The 20,374-nt window shown below is 35.7% G+C and overlaps 1 protein-coding gene across 2 annotated transcripts in view; it reads left to right on the plus strand.

Annotated features, from left to right (window-relative positions):
- LOC121965516 (semaphorin-6D-like) overlaps nucleotides 1-20,374 on the plus strand; it is a 218,225-nt gene that overhangs the window by 189,128 nt on the left and 8,723 nt on the right. The window lies entirely within an intron of this gene.

A 20,374-nucleotide genomic window follows, 5' to 3' on the forward strand; every position in this document is an offset into this window, starting at 1 on the left:
TTTGCCATTTTGGACATGCTAACATATGAAGTTTTTTGGACTTTTTGGCCTTCATTCCCACTTTGCACACTATTGCGCGTCTCTACAAGCTATAACATGTGGTTTTCAGCCATTTTTACGACGGGTCAAAATTTGACATTTTTCGACATACTATACTATGGCGTTTTTGGCCATTTTTCGGACAAGCTAAATTATATAGTTTTCGGACTTTTTGGCCTTCATTCCCACTTTGTACACTATTTCGGCGTCTCACGAGCTATAATATGTGGTTTTCAGCCATTTTACGACAGGTCAAAATTTGACATTTTTCGACATACTATACTATGGCGTTTTTGGCCATTTTTGGACATGCTAAATTCTATAGTGTTTGGACTTTTTGGCCTTAATTCCCACTTTGTACACTATTACGCTGCCTCTCTGAGCTATAATATGTGGTTTTCAGCATTTTTACTGACGGGTCAAAATTTGACATTTTTCGACATACTATACTATGGCGTTTTGGCCATTTTTGGACATGCTAACATATGAAGTGTTTTTGGACTTTTTTGGCCTTCATTCCCACTTTGTACACTATTTCGCGTCTCTGAGCTATAATATGTGGTTTTCAGCCATTTTTACAACGGTCAAAATTTGACATTTTTCGACATACTATACTATGGCGTTTTTGGCCATTTTTGGACATGCTAACATATAGTTTTTGGACTTTTTTGGCCTTCATTCCCACTTTGTACACTATTTCGCGTCTCTACGAGCTATAATATGTGGTTTTCAGCATTTTTTACGACGGGCCAAAATTTGACATTTTCGACATACTATACTATATGCTTTTTTTGCCATTTTTGGACATGCTAAATTATGAAGGTTTTTACTTTTTGGCCTTGATTCCCACTTTGTACACTATTTTGCGTCTCACTGAGCTATAATATGTGGTTTTCAGCCATTTTACAACGGGTCAAAATTTGACATTTTTCGACATACTATACTATGGCGTTTTGGCCATTTTTGGACATGCTAAATTATGAAGGGTTTTGGACTTTTTGGCCTTCATTCCCACTTTGTACACTATTTTATGCCTCACTGAGCTATAATATGTGGTTTTCAGCCATTTTTACAACGGGTCAAAATTTGACATTTTCGACATACTATACTATGGCGTTTTGGCCATTTTTTGGACATGCTAAATTATAAGTTTTTGGACTTTTTTGGCCTTCATTCCCACTTTGTACACTATTTCGCTCTCTGAGCTATAATATGTGGTTTTCAGCCATTTTACAACGGGTCAAAATTTGACATTTTTCGACATACTATACTATGGCGTTTTTGGCCATTTTGGACAAGCTAAATTCTATAGTTTTGGACTTTTGGCCTTCATTCCCAATTTCTTTGTACACTATTACGCGTCTCTACGAGCTATAATATGTGGTTTTCAGCATTTTTTACAACGGGTCAAAATTTGACATTTTTCGACATACTATACTATGGCGTTTTTGGCCATTTTTTGGACATGCTAAATTATGAAGTTTTTTACTTTTTTGGCCTTGATTCCCACTTTGTACACTATTTCGCGTCTCTACGAGCTATAATATGTGGTTTTCAGCCATTTTTACGACGGGTCAAAATTTGACATTTTTCGACATACTATACTATGGCGTTTTTGGCCATTTTTTGGACATGCTAAATTATGAAGTTTTTGGACTTTTTTGGCCTTCATTCCCACTTTGTACACTATTTCGCGTCTCTACGAGCTATAATATGTGGTTTTCAGCCATTTTTACGACGTGGTCAAAATTTGACATTTTTCGACATACTATACTATGGCGTTTTGGCCATTTTTCGACAAGCTAAATTATATAGTTTTCGGACTTTTTTGGCCTTCATTCCACTTTGTACACTATTTCGCGTCTCTACGAGCTATAATATGTGGTTTCAACAATTTTACGACGGGTCAAAATTTGACATTTTTCGACATACTATACTATGGCGTTTTTTGCCAATTTAAGACATGCTAACATATGAAGTTTTGGACTTTTTGGCCTTCATTCCCACTTTGCACACTATTGGCGTCTCTACAAGCTATAATATGTGGTTTTCAGCCATTTTACGACGGGTCAAAATTTGACATTTTTCGACATACTATACTATACTATGGCGTTTTTGGCCATTTTTTGGACATGCTAAATTATGAAGTTTTTGGACTTTTTTGGCCTTGATTCCCACTTTGTACACTATTTCGCGTCTCTACGAGCTATAATATGTGGTTTTCAGCCATTTTTACGACGGGTCAAAATTTGACATTTTTCGACATACTATACTATGGCGTTTTTGGCCATTTTTCGGACAAGCTAAATTCTATAGTTTTTGGACTTTTTTGGCCTTCATTCCCACTTTGTACACTATTACGCGTCTCTACGAGCTATAATATGTGGTTTTCAGCATTTTTCTGACGGGTCAAAATTTGACATTTTTCGACATACTATACTATGGCGTTTTTGGCCATTTTTTGGACATGCTAAATTATGAAGTGTTTTTACTTTTTTGGCCTTAATTCCCACTTTGTACACTATTTCGCGTCTCTACGAGCTATAATATGTGGTTTTCAGCATTGTTTACGACGGCCAAAATTTGACATTTTCGACATACTATACTATGGCGTTTTTGGCCATTTTTGGACATGCTAAATTATGAAGTTTTTGGACTTTTTTGGCCTTCATTCCCACTTTGTACACTATTTCGCGTCTCTACGAGCTATAATATGTGGTTTTCAGCCATTTTTACAACGGGTCAAAATTTGACATTTTTCGACATACTATACTATGGCGTTTTTGGACATTTTTTGGACATGCTAAATTATGAAGTTTTTGGACTTTTTTGGCCTTCATTCCCACTTTGTACACTATTTCGCGTCTCTACGAGCTATAATATGTGGTTTTCAGCCATTTTTACGACGGGTCAAAATTTGACATTTTTCGACATACTATACTATGGCGTTTTTGGCCATTTTTCGGACAAGCTAAATTCTATAGTTTTTGGACTTTTTTGGCCTTCATTCCCACTTTGTACACTATTACGCGTCTCTACGAGCTATAATATGTGGTTTTCAGCATTTTTTACGACGGGTCAAAATTTGACATTTTTCGACATACTATACTATGGCGTTTTTGGCCATTTTTTGGACATGCTAAATTATATAGTTTTTGGACTTTTTTGGCCTTCATTCCCACTTTGTACACTATATTTCGCTGCCTCTCTGAGCTATAATATGTGGTTTTCAGCATTTTTTACGACGGGCCAAAATTTGACATTTTTCGACATACTATACTATGGCGTTTTTTTTGCCATTTTTTGGACATGCTAACATATGAAGTTTTTGGACTTTTTTGGCCTTCATTCCCACTTTGTACACTATTTCGCGTCTCTACGAGCTATAATATGTGGATTTCAACAATTTTTACGACGGGTCAAAATTTGACATTTTTCGACATACTATACTATGGCGTTTTTGGCCATTTTTTGGACATGCTAAATTATGAAGGGTTTTTACTTTTTGGGCCTTGATTCCCACTTTGTACACTATTTTGCGTCTCTACGAGCTATAATATGTGGTTTTCAGCCATTTTTACAACGGGTCAAAATTTGACATTTTTCGACATACTATACTATGGCGTTTTTGGCCATTTTTTGGACATGCTAAATTATGAAGTTTTTGGACTTTTTTGGCCTTCATTCCCACTTTGTACACTATTTCGCGTCTCTACGAGCTATAATATGTGGTTTTCAGCCATTTTTACAACGGGTCAAAATTTGACATTTTTCGACATACTATACTATGGCGTTTTTGGCCATTTTTCGGACAAGCTAAATTCTATAGTTTTTGGACTTTTTTGGCCTTCATTCCCACTTTGTACACTATTACGCGTCTCTACGAGCTATAATATGTGGTTTTCAGCCATTTTTACGATGGGTCAAAATTTGACATTTTTCGACATACTATACTATGGCGTTTTTTTGCCAATTTAAGACATGCTAACATATGAAGTTTTTGGACTTTTTTGGCCTTCATTCCCACTTTGCACACTATTGCGCGTCTCTACAAGCTATAACATGTGGTTTTCAGCCATTTTTACGACGGGTCAAAATTTGACATTTTTCGACATACTATACTATGGCGTTTTTGGCCATTTTTCGGACAAGCTAAATTATATAGTTTTCGGACTTTTTGGCCTTCATTCCCACTTTGTACACTATTTGGCGTCTCTCTGAGCTATAATATGTGGATTTCAACAATTTTACTGACGGGTCAAAATTTGACATTTTTCGACATACTATACTATGGCGTTTTTGGCCATTTTTTGGACATGCTAAATTATGAAGTGTTTTTACTTTTTTGGCCTTAATTCCCACTTTGTACACTATTACGCGTCTCTACGAGCTATAATATGTGGTTTTCAGCATTTTTTACGACGGGCCAAAATTTGACATTTTTCGACATACTATACTATGGCGTTTTTTTTGCCATTTTTTGGACATGCTAACATATGAAGTTTTTGGACTTTTTTGGCCTTCATTCCCACTTTGTACACTATTTCGCGTCTCTACGAGCTATAATATGTGGTTTTCAGCCATTTTTACAACGGGTCAAAATTTGACATTTTTCGACATACTATACTATGGCGTTTTTGGCCATTTTTCGGACAAGGTAAATTCTATAGTTTTTGGACTTTTTTGGCCTTCATTCCCACTTTGTACACTATTTCGCGTCTCTACGAGCTATAATATGTGGTTTTCAGCATTTTTTACGACGGGCCAAAATTTGACATTTTTCGACATGCTATACTATGGCGTTTTTTTGCCATTTTTGGACATGCTAACATATGAAGTTTTTGGACTTTTGGCCTTCATTCCCACTTTGTACACTATTTCGCGTCTCACTGAGCTATAATATGTGGATTTCAACAATTTTTACGACGGGTCAAAATTTGACATTTTTCGACATACTATACTATGGCGTTTTTGGCCATTTTTTGGACATGCTAAATTATGAAGGGTTTTTACTTTTTGGGCCTTGATTCCACTTTGTACACTATTTTGCGTCTCTCACGAGCTATAATATGTGGTTTTCAGCCATTTTACAACGGGTCAAAATTTGACATTTTCGACATACTATACTATGGCGTTTTGGCCATTTTTGGACATGCTAAATTATGAAGTTTTTGGACTTTTTGGCCTTCATTCCCACTTTGTACACTATTTGTCGTCTCACGAGCTATAATATGTGGTTTTCAGCCATTTTACAACGTGGTCAAAATTTGACATTTTCGACATACTATACTATGGCGTTTTTGGCCATTTTTCGGACAAGCTAAATTCTATAGTTTTTGGACTTTTTGGCCTTCATTCCCACTTTGTACACTATTACGCTGCCTCTCTGAGCTATAATATGTGGTTTTCAGCATTTTTACAACGGGTCAAAATTTGACATTTTCGACATACTATACTATGTATGCTTTTTGGCCATTTTTTGGACATGCTAAATTATGAAGTGTTTTTACTTTTTTGGCCTTGATTCCCACTTTGTACACTATTTCGCGTCTCTACGAGCTATAATATGTGGTTTTCAGCCATTTTCTGACGGGTCAAAATTTGACATTTTTCGACATACTATACTATGGCGTTTTTGGCCATTTTGGACATGCTAAATTATGAAGTTTTTGGACTTTTTGGCCTTCATTCCCACTTTGTACACTATTTCGGCGTCTCTCGAGCTATAATATGTGGTTTTCAGCCATTTTACAACGGGTCAAAATTTGACATTTTTCGACATACTATACTATGGCTTTTTGGCCATTTTTCGGACAAGCTAAATTATATAGTTTGACTTTTTGGCCTTCATTCCCACTTTGTACACTATTTCGCGTCTCTACGAGCTATAATATGTGGATTTCAACAATTTTTACGACGGGTCAAAATTTGACATTTTTCGACATACTATACTATGGCGTTTTTTTGCCAATTTAAGACATGCTAACATATGAAGTTTTTGGACTTTTTTGGCCTTCATTCCCACTTTGCACACTATTGCGCGTCTCTACAAGCTATAATATGTGGTTTTCAGCCATTTTTACGACGGGTCAAAATTTGACATTTTTCGACATACTATACTATGGCGTTTTTGGCCATTTTTTGGACATGCTAAATTATGAAGTTTTTGGACTTTTTTGGCCTTGATTCCCACTTTGTACACTATTTCGCGTCTCTCTGAGCTATAATATGTGGTTTTCAGCCATTTTTACGACGGGTCAAAATTTGACATTTTTCGACATACTATACTATGGCGTTTTTGGCCATTTTCGGACAAGCTAAATTCTATAGTTTTTGGACTTTTTTGGCCTTCATTCCCACTTTGTACACTATTACGCGTCTCTACGAGCTATAATATGTGGTTTTCAGCATTTTTTACAAGGGGTCAAAATTTGACATTTTTCGACATACTATACTATGGCGTTTTTTTTGCAATTTTTTGGACATGCTAACATATGAAGTTTTTGGACTTTTTTGGCCTTCATTCCCACTTTGTACACTATTACATGTCTCTACGAGCTATAATATGTGGTTTTCAGCCATTTTTACGATGGGACAAAATTTGACATTTTTCGACATACTATACTATGGCGTTTTTTTGCCAATTTAGGACATGCTAACATATGAAGTTTTTGGACTTTTTTGGCCTTCATTCCCACTTTGTACACTATTTCGCGTCTCTACGAGCTATAATATGTGGTTTTCAGCCTTTTTTTACGACGGGTCAAAATTTGACATTTTTCGACATACTATACTATTATGCGTTTTTGGCCATTTTTGGACATGCTAAATTATGAAGGGTTTTTACTTTTTTGGCCTTCATTCCCACATTGCACACTATTAGCGTCTCTACAAGCTATAATATGTGGTTTTCAGCCATTTTTACGACGGGTCAAAATTTGACATTTTTCGACATACTATACTATGGCGTTTTTGGCCATTTTTCGGACAAGCTAAATTCTATAGTTTTTGGACTTTTTTGGCCTTCATTCCCACTTTGTACACTATTACGCGTCTCTACGAGCTATAATATGTGGTTTTCAGCATTTTTTACGATGGGACAAAATTTGACATTTTTCGACATACTATACTATGGCGTTTTTTTGCCAATTTAGGACATGCTAACATATGAAGTTTTTGGACTTTTTTGGCCTTCATTCCCACTTTGTACACTATTTCGCGTCTCTACGAGCTATAATATGTGGTTTTCAGCCTTTTTTTACGACGGGTCAAAATTTGACATTTTTCGACATACTATACTATGGCGTTTTTGGCCATTTTTTGGACATGCTAAATTATGAAGTTTTGGACTTTTTGGCCTTCATTCCCACTTTGTACACTATTTGCGTCTCTCTGAGCTATAATATGTGGTTTTCAGCCATTTCTGACGGGTCAAAATTTGACATTTTTCGACATACTATACTATGGCGTTTTTGGCCATTTTTTGGACATGCTAAATCATGACGTTTTTGGACTTTTTTGGCCTTCATTCCCACTTTGTACACTATTACATGTCTCTACGAGCTATAATATGTGGTTTTCAGCCATTTTTACGATGGGACAAAATTTGACATTTTTCGACATACTATACTATGGCGTTTTTTTGCCAATTTAGGACATGCTAACATATGAAGTTTTTGGACTTTTTTGGCCTTCATTCCCACTTTGTACACTATTTCGCGTCTCTACGAGCTATAATATGTGGTTTTCAGCCATTTTTACGACGGGTCAAAATTTGACATTTTCGACATACTATACTATATGGCGTTTTGGCCATTTTGGACATGCTAAATTATGAAGTTTTTGGACTTTTGGCCTTCATTCCCACTTTGTACACTATTTCGCGTCTCTACGAGCTATAATATGTGGATTTCAACAATTTTTACGACGGTCAAAATTTGACATTTTTCGACATACTATACTATGGCGTTTTTGCCAATTTAAGACATGCTAACATATGAAGTTTTGGACTTTTTGGCCTTCATTCCCACTTTGCACACTATTTGGCGTCTCTACAAGCTATAATATGTGGTTTTCAGCCATTTTACGACGGGTCAAAATTTGACATTTTTCGACATACTATACTATGGCGTTTTTGGCCATTTTTTGGACATGCTAAATTATGAAGTTTTTGGACTTTTTTGGCCTTCATTCCCACTTTGTACACTATTTCGCGTCTCTACGAGCTATAATATGTGGTTTTCAGCCATTTTTACGACGGGTCAAAATTTGACATTTTTCGACATACTATACTATGGCGTTTTTGGCCATTTTTCGGACAAGCTAAATTCTATAGTTTTTGGACTTTTTTGGCCTTCATTCCCACTTTGTACACTATTACGCGTCTCTACGAGCTATAATATGTGGTTTTCAGCATTTTTTACAAGGGGTCAAAATTTGACATTTTTCGACATACTATACTATGGCGTTTTTTTTGCAATTTTTTGGACATGCTAACATATGAAGTTTTTGGACTTTTTTGGCCTTCATTCCCACTTTGTACACTATTACATGTCTCTACGAGCTATAATATGTGGTTTTCAGCCATTTTTACGATGGGACAAAATTTGACATTTTTCGACATACTATACTATGGCGTTTTTTTGCCATTTTAGGACATGCTAACATATGAAGTTTTTGGACTTTTTTGGCCTTCATTCCCACTTTGTACACTATTACGCGTCTCTACGAGCTATAATATGTGGTTTTCAGCCTTTTTTACGACGGGTCAAAATTTGACATTTTTCGACATACTATACTATGGCGTTTTTGGCCATTTTTTGGACATGCTAAATTATGAAGGGTTTTTACTTTTTTGGCCTTCATTCCCACATTGCACACTATTGCGCGTCTCTACAAGCTATAATATGTGGTTTTCAGCCATTTTTACGACGGGTCAAAATTTGACATTTTTCGACATACTATACTATGGCGTTTTTGGCCATTTTTTGGACATGCTAAATTATGAAGTTTTTGGACTTTTTTGGCCTTCATTCCCACTTTGTACACTATTTCGCGTCTCTACGAGCTATAATATGTAGTTTTCAGCCATTTTTACGACGGGTCAAAATTTGACATTTTTCGACATACTATACTATGGCGTTTTTGGCCATTTTTTGGACATGCTAACATATGAAGTTTTTGGACTTTTTTGGCCTTGATTCCCACTTTGTACACTATTGCGCGTCTCTACGAGCTATAATATGTGGTTTTCAGCCTTTTTTACGACGGGCCAAAATTTGACATTTTTCGACACATACTATACTATGGCGTTTTTTTGCCATTTTTTGGACATGCTAAATTATGAAGTTTTCGGACTTTTTTGGCCTTCATTCCCACTTTGTACACTATTTCGCGTCTCTACGAGCTATAATATGTGGATTTCAACAATTTTTACGACGGGTCAAAATTTGACATTTTTCGACATACTATACTATGGATGCTTTTTGGCCATTTTTTGGACATGCTAAATTATGAATGGTTTTTACTTTTTTGGCCTTGATTCCCACTTTGTACACTATTACGTGTCTCTACAAGCTATAATCGGTGCATTTCAGCCATTTTTGCGACGGGTCAAAATTTGACATTTTTCGACATACTATACTATGGCGTTTTTTTTGCAATTTTTTGGACATGCTAACATATGAAGTTTTTGGACTTTTTTGGCCTTCATTCCCACTTTGTACACTATTTCGCGTCTCTACGAGCTATAATATGTGGATTTCAACAATTTTTACGACGGGTCAAAATTTGACATTTTTCGACATACTATACTATGGCGTTTTTTTGCCATTTTTTGGACATGCTAAATTATGAAGGGTTTTTACTTTTTTGGCCTTCATTCCCACTTTGTACACTATTGCGCGTCTCTACGAGCTATAATATGTGGTTTTCAGCCATTTTTAGGACGGGCCAAAATTTGACATTTTTCGACATACTATACTATGGCGTTTTTTTGCCATTTTTTGGACATGCTAACATATGAAGTTTTTTGACTTTTTTGGCCTTCATTCCCACTTTGTACACTATTACATGTCTCTACGAGCTATAATATGTGGTCTTCAGCCTTTTTTACGACAGGTCAAAATTTGACATTTTTCGACATACTATACTATGGCGTTTTTTTGCCAATTTAGGACATGCTAACATATGAAGTTTTTGGACTTTTTTGGCCTTCATTCCCACTTTGTACACTATTTTGCATCTCTACGAGCTATAATATGTGGTTTTCAGCATTTTTTACGACGGGCCAAAATTTGACATTTTTCGACATACTATACTATGGCGTTTTTGGCCATTTTTTGGACATGCTAAATTATGAAGTTTTTGGACTTTTTTGGCCTTCATTCCCACTTTGTACACTATTTCGCGTCTCTACGAGCTATAATATGTGGTTTTCAGCCATTTTTACGACGGGTCAAAATTTGACATTTTTCGACATACTATACTATGGCTGCTTTTTTGCCATTTTTGGACATGCTAACATATTAAGTTTTTGGACTTTTTTGGCCTTCATTCCCACTTTGTACACTATAACGTATCTCTGCGAGCTATAATATGTAGTTTTCAGCCATTTTTACGACGGGTCAAAATTTGACATTTTTCGACATACTATACTATGGCATTTTTTTGCCAATTTAAGACATGCTAACATATGAAGTTTTTGGACTTTTTTGGCCTTGATTCCCACTTTGTACACTATTGCGCGTCTCTGAAGCTATAATATGTGGTTTTCAGCCATTTTCTGACGGGTCAAAATTGGACATTTTTCGACATACTATACTATGGCGTTTTTTTGCCAATTTAGGACATGCTAACATATGAAGTTTTTGGACTTTTTTGGCCTTCATTCCCACTTTGTACACTATAACGTATCTCTGCGAGCTATAATATGTAGTTTTCAGCCATTTTTACGACGGGTCAAAATTTGACATTTTTCGACATACTATACTATGGCATTTTTTTGCCAATTTAAGACATGCTAACACATGAAGTTTTTGGACTTTTTTGGCCTTGATTCCCACTTTGTACACTATTGCGTGCCTCTGAGCTATAACATGTGGTTTTCAGCCATTTTTACGACGGGTCAAAATTTGACATTTTTCGACATACTATACTATGGCGTTTTTGGCCATTTTTCGGACAAGCTAAACTACATAGTTTTTGGACTTTTTTGGCCTTCATTCCCACTTTGTACACTATTTTGTATCTCTACGAGCTATAATATGTGGTTTTCAGCCTTTTTTACGACGGGCCAAAATTTGACATTTTTCGACATACTATACTATGGCGTTTTTTGCCATTTTTGGACATGCTAAATTATGAAGTTTTCGGACTTTTTGGCCTTCATTCCACTTTGTACACTATTTCGCGTCTCTACGAGCTATAATATGTGGATTTCAACAATTTTTACGACGGGTCAAAATTTGACATTTTTCGACATACTATACTATGGCGTTTTTGGCCATTTTTTGGACATGCTAAATTATGAATGGTTTTTACTTTTTTGGCCTTGATTCCCACTTTGTACACTATTACGTGTCTCTACAAGCTATAATCGGTGCATTTCAGCCTTTTTTACGACAGGTCAAAATTTGACATTTTTCGACATACTATACTATGGCGTTTTTTTGCCAATTTAGGACATGCTAACATATGAAGTTTTTGGACTTTTTTGGCCTTCATTCCCACTTTGTACACTATTTCGCGTCTCTACGAGCTATAATATGTGGATTTCAACAATTTTTACGACGGGTCAAAATTTGACATTTTTCGACATACTATACTATGGCGTTTTTTTGCCATTTTTTGGACATGCTAAATTATGAAGGGTTTTTACTTTTTTGGCCTTCATTCCCACTTTGTACACTATTTCATGTCTTTACGAGCTATAATATGTGGTCTTCAGCCTTTTTACGACAGGTCAAAATTTGACATTTTTCGACATACTATACTATGGCGTTTTTTGCCAATTTAGGACATGCTAACATATGAAGTTTTTGGACTTTTTTTGGCCTTCATTCCCACTTTGTACACTATTTTGCATCTCTCTGAGCTATAATATGTGGTTTTCAGCATTTTTACTGACGGGTCAAAATTTGACATTTTTCGACATACTATACTATGGCGTTTTTGGCCATTTTTTGGACATGCTAAATTATGAAGTTTTTGGACTTTTTTGGCCTTGATTCCCACTTTGTACACTATTGCGCGTCTCTACGAGCTATAATATGTGGTTTTCAGCCATTTTTACGACGGGTCAAAATTTGACATTTTTCGACATACTATACTATGGCGTTTTTTTTGCCATTTTTTGGACATGCTAACATATGAAGTTTTTGGACTTTTTTGGCCTTCATTCCCACTTTGTACACTATAACGTATCTCTGCGAGCTATAATATGTAGTTTTCAGCCATTTTTACGACGGGTCAAAATTTGACATTTTTCGACATACTATACTATGGCATTTTTTTGCCAATTTAAGACATGCTAACATATGAAGTTTTTGGACTTTTTTGGCCTTGATTCCCACTTTGTACACTATTGCGCGTCTCTGAGCTATAATATGTGGTTTTCAGCCATTTTTACGACGGGTCAAAATTGGACATTTTTCGACATACTATACTATGGCGTTTTTTTGCCAATTTAGGACATGCTAACATATGAAGTTTTTGGACTTTTTTGGCCTTCATTCCCACTTTGTACACTATAACGTATCTCTGCGAGCTATAATATGTAGTTTTCAGCCATTTTTACGACGGGTCAAAATTTGACATTTTTCGACATACTATACTATGGCGTTTTTGCCAATTTAAGACATGCTAACACATGAAGTTTTTGGACTTTTTTGGCCTTGATTCCCACTTTGTACACTATTGCGCGTCTCTACGAGCTATAATATGTGGTTTTCAGCCATTTTCTGACGGGTCAAAATTTGACATTTTCGACATACTATACTATGGCGTTTTTGGCCATTTTTTGGACATGCTAAATTATGAAGTTTTTGGACTTTTTTGGCCTTCATTCCCACTTTGTACACTATTTCGCGTCTCTACGAGCTATAATATGTGGTTTTCAGCCATTTTTACGACGGGTCAAAATTTGACATTTTTCGACATACTATACTATGGCGGTTTTTTTGCAATTTTTTGGACATGCTAACATATGAAGTTTTGGACTTTTTGGCCTTCATTCCCACTTTGTACACTATTACATGTCTCTACGAGCTATAATATGTGGTTTTCAGCCATTTTTACGATGGGACAAAATTTGACATTTTTCGACATACTATACTATGGCGTTTTTGGCCATTTTTTGGACATGCTAAATTATGAAGTTTTTGGACTTTTTTGGCCTTCATTCCCACTTTGTACACTATTTCGCGTCTCTACGAGCTATAATATGTGGATTTCAACAATTTTTACGACGGGTCAAAATTTGACATTTTTCGACATACTATACTATGGCGTTTTTTTGCCAATTTAAGACATGCTAACATATGAAGTTTTTGGACTTTTTTGGCCTTCATTCCCACTTTGCACACTATTGCGCGTCTCTACAAGCTATAATATGTGGTTTTCAGCCATTTTTACGACGGGTCAAAATTTGACATTTTTCGACATACTATACTATGGCGTTTTGGCCATTTTTGGACATGCTAAATTATGAAGTTTTGGACTTTTTGGCCTTCATTCCCACTTTGTACACTATTTCGCGTCTCACGAGCTATAATATGTGGTTTTCAGCCATTTTCTGACGGGTCAAAATTTGACATTTTTCGACATACTATACTATGGCGTTTTTGGCCATTTTAGGACAAGCTAAATTCTATAGTTTTTGGACTTTTTTGGCCTTCATTCCCACTTTGTACACTATTACGCTGCCTCTCTACGAGCTATAATATGTGGTTTTCAGCATTTTTTACAAGGGGTCAAAATTTGACATTTTTCGACATACTATACTATGGCGTTTTTTTTGCAATTTTTTGGACATGCTAACATATGAAGTTTTTGGACTTTTTTGGCCTTCATTCCCACTTTGTACACTATTACATGTCTCTACGAGCTATAATATGTGGTTTTCAGCCATTTTTACGATGGGACAAAATTTGACATTTTTCGACATACTATACTATGGCGTTTTTTTGCCAATTTAGGACATGCTAACATATGAAGTTTTTGGACTTTTTTGGCCTTCATTCCCACTTTGTACACTATTTCGCGTCTCTACGAGCTATAATATGTGGTTTTCAGCCTTTTTTTACGACGGGTCAAAATTTGACATTTTTCGACATACTATACTATGGCGTTTTTGGCCATTTTTTGGACATGCTAAATTATGAAGGGTTTTTACTTTTTTGGCCTTCATTCCCACATTGCACACTATTGCGCGTCTCTACAAGCTATAATATGTGGTTTTCAGCCATTTTTACGACGGGTCAAAATTTGACATTTTTCGACATACTATACTATGGCGTTTTGGCCATTTTTGGACATGCTAAATTATGAAGTTTTTGGACTTTTTGGCCTTCATTCCCACTTTGTACACTATTTCGGCGTCTCACTGAGCTATAATATGTAGTTTTCAGCCATTTTTACGACGGGTCAAAATTTGACATTTTTCGACATACTATACTATGGCGTTTTTGGCCATTTTTTGGACATGCTAACATATGAAGTTTTTGGACTTTTTTGGCCTTGATTCCCACTTTGTACACTATTGCGCGTCTCTACGAGCTATAATATGTGGTTTTCAGCCTTTTTTACGACGGGCCAAAATTTGACATTTTTCGACACATACTATACTATGGCGTTTTTTTGCCATTTTTTGGACATGCTAACATATGAAGTTTTTGGACTTTTTTGGCCTTCATTCCCACTTTGTACACTATTTCGCGTCTCTACGAGCTATAATATGTGGATTTCAACAATTTTTACGACGGGTCAAAATTTGACATTTTTCGACATACTATACTATGGCGTTTTTGGCCATTTTTTGGACATGCTAAATTATGAATGGTTTTTACTTTTTTGGCCTTGATTCCCACTTTGTACACTATTACGTGTCTCTACAAGCTATAATCGGTGCATTTCAGCCATTTTACGACGGGTCAAAATTTGACATTTTCGACATACTATACTATGGCGTTTTTTTTTGCAATTTTTGGACATGCTAACATATGAAGTTTTGGACTTTTTGGCCTTCATTCCCACTTTGTACACTATTTCGCGTCTCTACGAGCTATAATATGTGGATTTCAACAATTTTTACGACGGGTCAAAATTTGACATTTTTCGACATACTATACTATGGCGTTTTTTTGCCATTTTTTGGACATGCTAAATTATGAAGGGTTTTTACTTTTTTGGCCTTCATTCCCACTTTGTACACTATTGCGCGTCTCTACGAGCTATAATATGTGGTTTTCAGCCATTTTTAGGACGGGCCAAAATTTGACATTTTTCGACATACTATACTATGGCGTTTTTTGCCATTTTTGGACATGCTAACATATGAAGTTTTTTGACTTTTTTGGCCTTCATTCCCACTTTGTACACTATTACATGTCTCTACGAGCTATAATATGTGGTCTTCAGCCTTTTTTACGACAGGTCAAAATTTGACATTTTTCGACATACTATACTATGGCGTTTTTTTGCCAATTTAGGACATGCTAACATATGAAGTTTTTGGACTTTTTTGGCCTTCATTCCCACTTTGTACACTATTTTGCATCTCTACGAGCTATAATATGTGGTTTTCAGCATTTTTTACGACGGGCCAAAATTTGACATTTTTCGACATACTATACTATGGCTGCTTTTTGGCCATTTTTGGACATGCTAAATTATGAAGTTTTTGGACTTTTTTGGCCTTCATTCCCACTTTGTACACTATTTCGCGTCTCTACGAGCTATAATATGTGGTTTTCAGCCATTTTTACGACGGGTCAAAATTTGACATTTTTCGACATACTATACTATGGCGTTTTTTTTGCCATTTTTTGGACATGCTAACATATGAAGTTTTTGGACTTTTTTGGCCTTCATTCCCACTTTGTACACTATAACGTATCTCTGCGAGCTATAATATGTAGTTTTCAGCCATTTTCTGACGGGTCAAAATTTGACATTTTTCGACATACTATACTATGGCATTTTTTTGCCAATTTAAGACATGCTAACATATGAAGTTTTTGGACTTTTTTGGCCTTGATTCCCACTTTGTACACTATTGCGCGTCTCTACGAGCTATAATATGTGGTTTTCAGCCATTTTTACGACGGGTCAAAATTGGACATTTTTCGACATACTATACTATGGCGTTTTTTTGCCAATTTAGGACATGCTAACATATGAAGTTTTTGGACTTTTTTGGCCTTCATTCCCACTTTTTACACTATTTTGCATCTCTACGAGCTATAATATGTAGTTTTCAGCCATTTTTACGACGGGTCAAAATTTGACATTTTTCGACATACTATACTATGGCATTTTTTTGCCAATTTAAGACATGCTAACACATGAAGTTTTTGGACTTTTTTGGCCTTGATTCCCACTTTGTACACTATTGCGCGTCTCTACGAGCTATAATATGTGGTTTTCAGCCATTTTTACGACGGGTCAAAATTTGACATTTTTCGACATACTATACTATGGCGTTTTTGGCCATTTTTCGGACAAGCTAAACTACATAGTTTTTGGACTTTTTTGGCCTTCATTCCCACTTTGTACACTATTTTGTATCTCTACGAGCTATAATATGTGGTTTTCAGCCTTTTTTACGACGGGCCAAAATTTGACATTTTTCGACATACTATACTATGGCGTTTTTTTGCCATTTTTTGGACATGCTAAATTATGAAGTTTTCGGACTTTTTTGGCCTTCATTCCCACTTTGTACACTATTTCGCGTCTCTACGAGCTATAATATGTGGATTTCAACAATTTTTACGACGGGTCAAAATTTGACATTTTTCGACATACTATACTATGGCGTTTTTGGCCATTTTTTGGACATGCTAAATTATGAATGGTTTTTACTTTTTTGGCCTTGATTCCCACTTTGTACACTATTACGTGTCTCTACAAGCTATAATCGGTGCATTTCAGCCATTTTTGCGACGGGTCAAAATTTGACATTTTTCGACATACTATACTATGGCGTTTTTTTTGCAATTTTTTGGACATGCTAACATATGAAGTTTTTGGACTTTTTTGGCCTTCATTCCCACTTTGTACACTATTTCGCGTCTCTACGAGCTATAATATGTGGATTTCAACAATTTTCTGACGGGTCAAAATTTGACATTTTTCGACATACTATACTATGGCGTTTTTTTGCCATTTTTTGGACATGCTAAATTATGAAGGGTTTTTACTTTTTTGGCCTTCATTCCCACTTTGTACACTATTACATGTCTCTACGAGCTATAATATGTGGTCTTCAGCCTTTTTTACGACAGGTCAAAATTTGACATTTTTCGACATACTATACTATGGCGTTTTTTTGCCAATTTAGGACATGCTAACATATGAAGTTTTTGGACTTTTTTGGCCTTCATTCCCACTTTGTACACTATTTTGCATCTCTACGAGCTATAATATGTGGTTTTCAGCATTTTTTACGACGGGCCAAAATTTGACATTTTTCGACATACTATACTATGGCGTTTTTGGCCATTTTTTGGACATGCTAAATTATGAAGTTTTTGGACTTTTTTGGCCTTCATTCCCACTTTGTACACTATTTCGCGTCTCTACGAGCTATAATATGTGGTTTTCAGCCATTTTTACGACGGGTCAAAATTTGACATTTTTCGACATACTATACTATGGCGTTTTTTGCCATTTTTGGACATGCTAACATATGAAGTTTTTTGGACTTTTGGCCTTCATTCCCACTTTGTACACTATAACGATCTCTGCGAGCTATAATATGTAGTTTTCAGCCATTTTTACGACGGGTCAAAATTTGACATTTTTCGACATACTATACTATGGCATTTTTTTGCCAATTTAAGACATGCTAACATATGAAGTTTTTGGACTTTTTTGGCCTTGATTCCCACTTTGTACACTATTGCGCGTCTCTACGAGCTATAATATGTGGTTTTCAGCCATTTTTACGACGGGTCAAAATTTGACATTTTTCGACATACTATACTATGGCGTTTTTTTGCCAATTTAGGACATGCTAACATATGAAGTTTTTGGACTTTTTTGGCCTTCATTCCCACTTTGTACACTATAACGTATCTCTGCGAGCTATAATATGTAGTTTTCAGCCATTTTTACGACGGGTCAAAATTTGACATTTTTCGACATACTATACTATGGCATTTTTAGCCAATTTAAGACATGCTAACACATGAAGTTTTGGACTTTTTGGCCTTGATTCCCACTTTGTATATTATTGCGCGTCTGTACAAGCTATAATATGTGGTTTTCAGCCATTTTCTGACAGGTCAAAATTTGACATTTTTCGACATACTATACTATGGCGTTTTTGGCCATTTTTCGGACAAGCTAAACTACATAGTTTTTGGACTTTTTTGGCCTTCATTCCCACTTTGTACACTATTTTGCATCTCTACGAGCTATAATATGTGGTTTTCAGCCTTTTTTACGACGGGCCAAAATTTGACATTTTTCGACATACTATACTATGGCATATTTAGCCATTTTTTGGACATGCTAAATTATGAAGTTTTTGGACTTTTTTGGCCTTCATTCCCACTTTGTATATTATTGCGCGTCTGTACAAGCTATAATATGTGGTTTTCAGCCATTTTTACGACAGGCCAAAATTTGACATTTTTCGACATACTATACTATGGCGTTTTTGGCCATTTTTTGGACATGCTAAATTATGAAGTTTTTGGACTTTTTTGGCCTTCATTCCCACTTTGTACACTATTTCGCGTCTCTACGAGCTATAATATGTGGTTTTCAGCCTTTTTTACGACGGGCCAAAATTTGACATTTTTCGACATACTATACTATGGCGTTTTTGGCCATTTTTTGGACATGCTAAATTGTGAAGTTTTTGGACTTTTTTGACTGTCATTCCCACTTTGTACACTATTGCGCATCTCCACAAGCTATAATATGTGGTTTTCAGCCATTTTTGCGACGGGTCAGAATTTGATACTTCTCGGCATACTATACTATGCAATTTTTGGGCATTTTTTCAACAGCTTTAAAATGACGGGTTTGGCATTTTTTTCAAAATTGTATACTATGGCGCAATTATACAAGCAATAATAATTGGTTTTCAGCTGTTTTTGGGAGATGTTAAAATTTGTCATTTTTCAACATACTATACTATGTTGTTTTTGGCCATTTTTTCAACATGCTTAAATATGACATTTTGGGATTTCTTCAACATTGTATGCTATGGCACTACATGTCCCAAAAATGGCAGAAAACGACTTATTGTAGCTTGCAGAGGTGCACCATAGTAGACAATGTGGAAAATGGGCCAAGACGTCATATTTTGGTATGTTTAAAAAATTAAATAAAACTGCATAGTAGAGCATGTCGAAAAATGTCAAGTTTTAACATGTGGGAGATAACCACTCATCATAGGCCGTAAATTCACACCATTGCATACAATTTTTAAAAAATGCCAAAAACGTCATACTTAGGCATGTTGAAAAAATGGCCAAAAACCGCATAGTATAGTATGTCGAAAAATGTCAACTTTTGACATGTCCCAAAAATTGTAGAAAATGACTTATAATAGCTTGTATATTTGCGCTATAGCATACAATGTTGAAAAAATTGCCAAAAACGTTATATTTATTTTTGGGACATGTCAAATTTTGACATTTTTCAACACACTATACTATGCGGTTTTTAGCCATTCTTTCAACAATCTTCAAAATGACATGTAGGCATTTTTTAAGCAGTCTATGGAATGGTGAGATTATACAAGCTATTTCAGGTGATTTTCTGACATTTTTGGGACATGTCAAAATTTGACATTTTTTGACATAGTATGCTATGCGGAAACAGGAAACTGAAAGTTCGCTTTTGTCCAGTTTCTCTTTTGCCTTTTGGCCACTCGTTAGATTCTCAGAGGGATGAAAAGGCGTACACTTCGGGTTGGTAGAAAAAGGTTAAAACTGCTCGAGGCAGGCTTTATTCCGAGATAAAAATGTCAAAAGCGTCAATCAAAAGCAACAGTTACCTCACTCCTTTTTACATATATTATCTAACACAGAGTCCTAGTCAAGATTAGGCAGAAGTTCAAAAGGGCCAAAAACACAAACAGTGATCTGTTTGTCCTCTT

Source organism: Plectropomus leopardus, chromosome 17, assembly GCF_026936395.1.
Source record: "Plectropomus leopardus strain MGB_pleo_1.0 chromosome 17, ASM2693639v1, whole genome shotgun sequence".
NCBI classification, from domain to species: Eukaryota; Metazoa; Chordata; class Actinopteri; order Perciformes; family Serranidae; genus Plectropomus; species Plectropomus leopardus.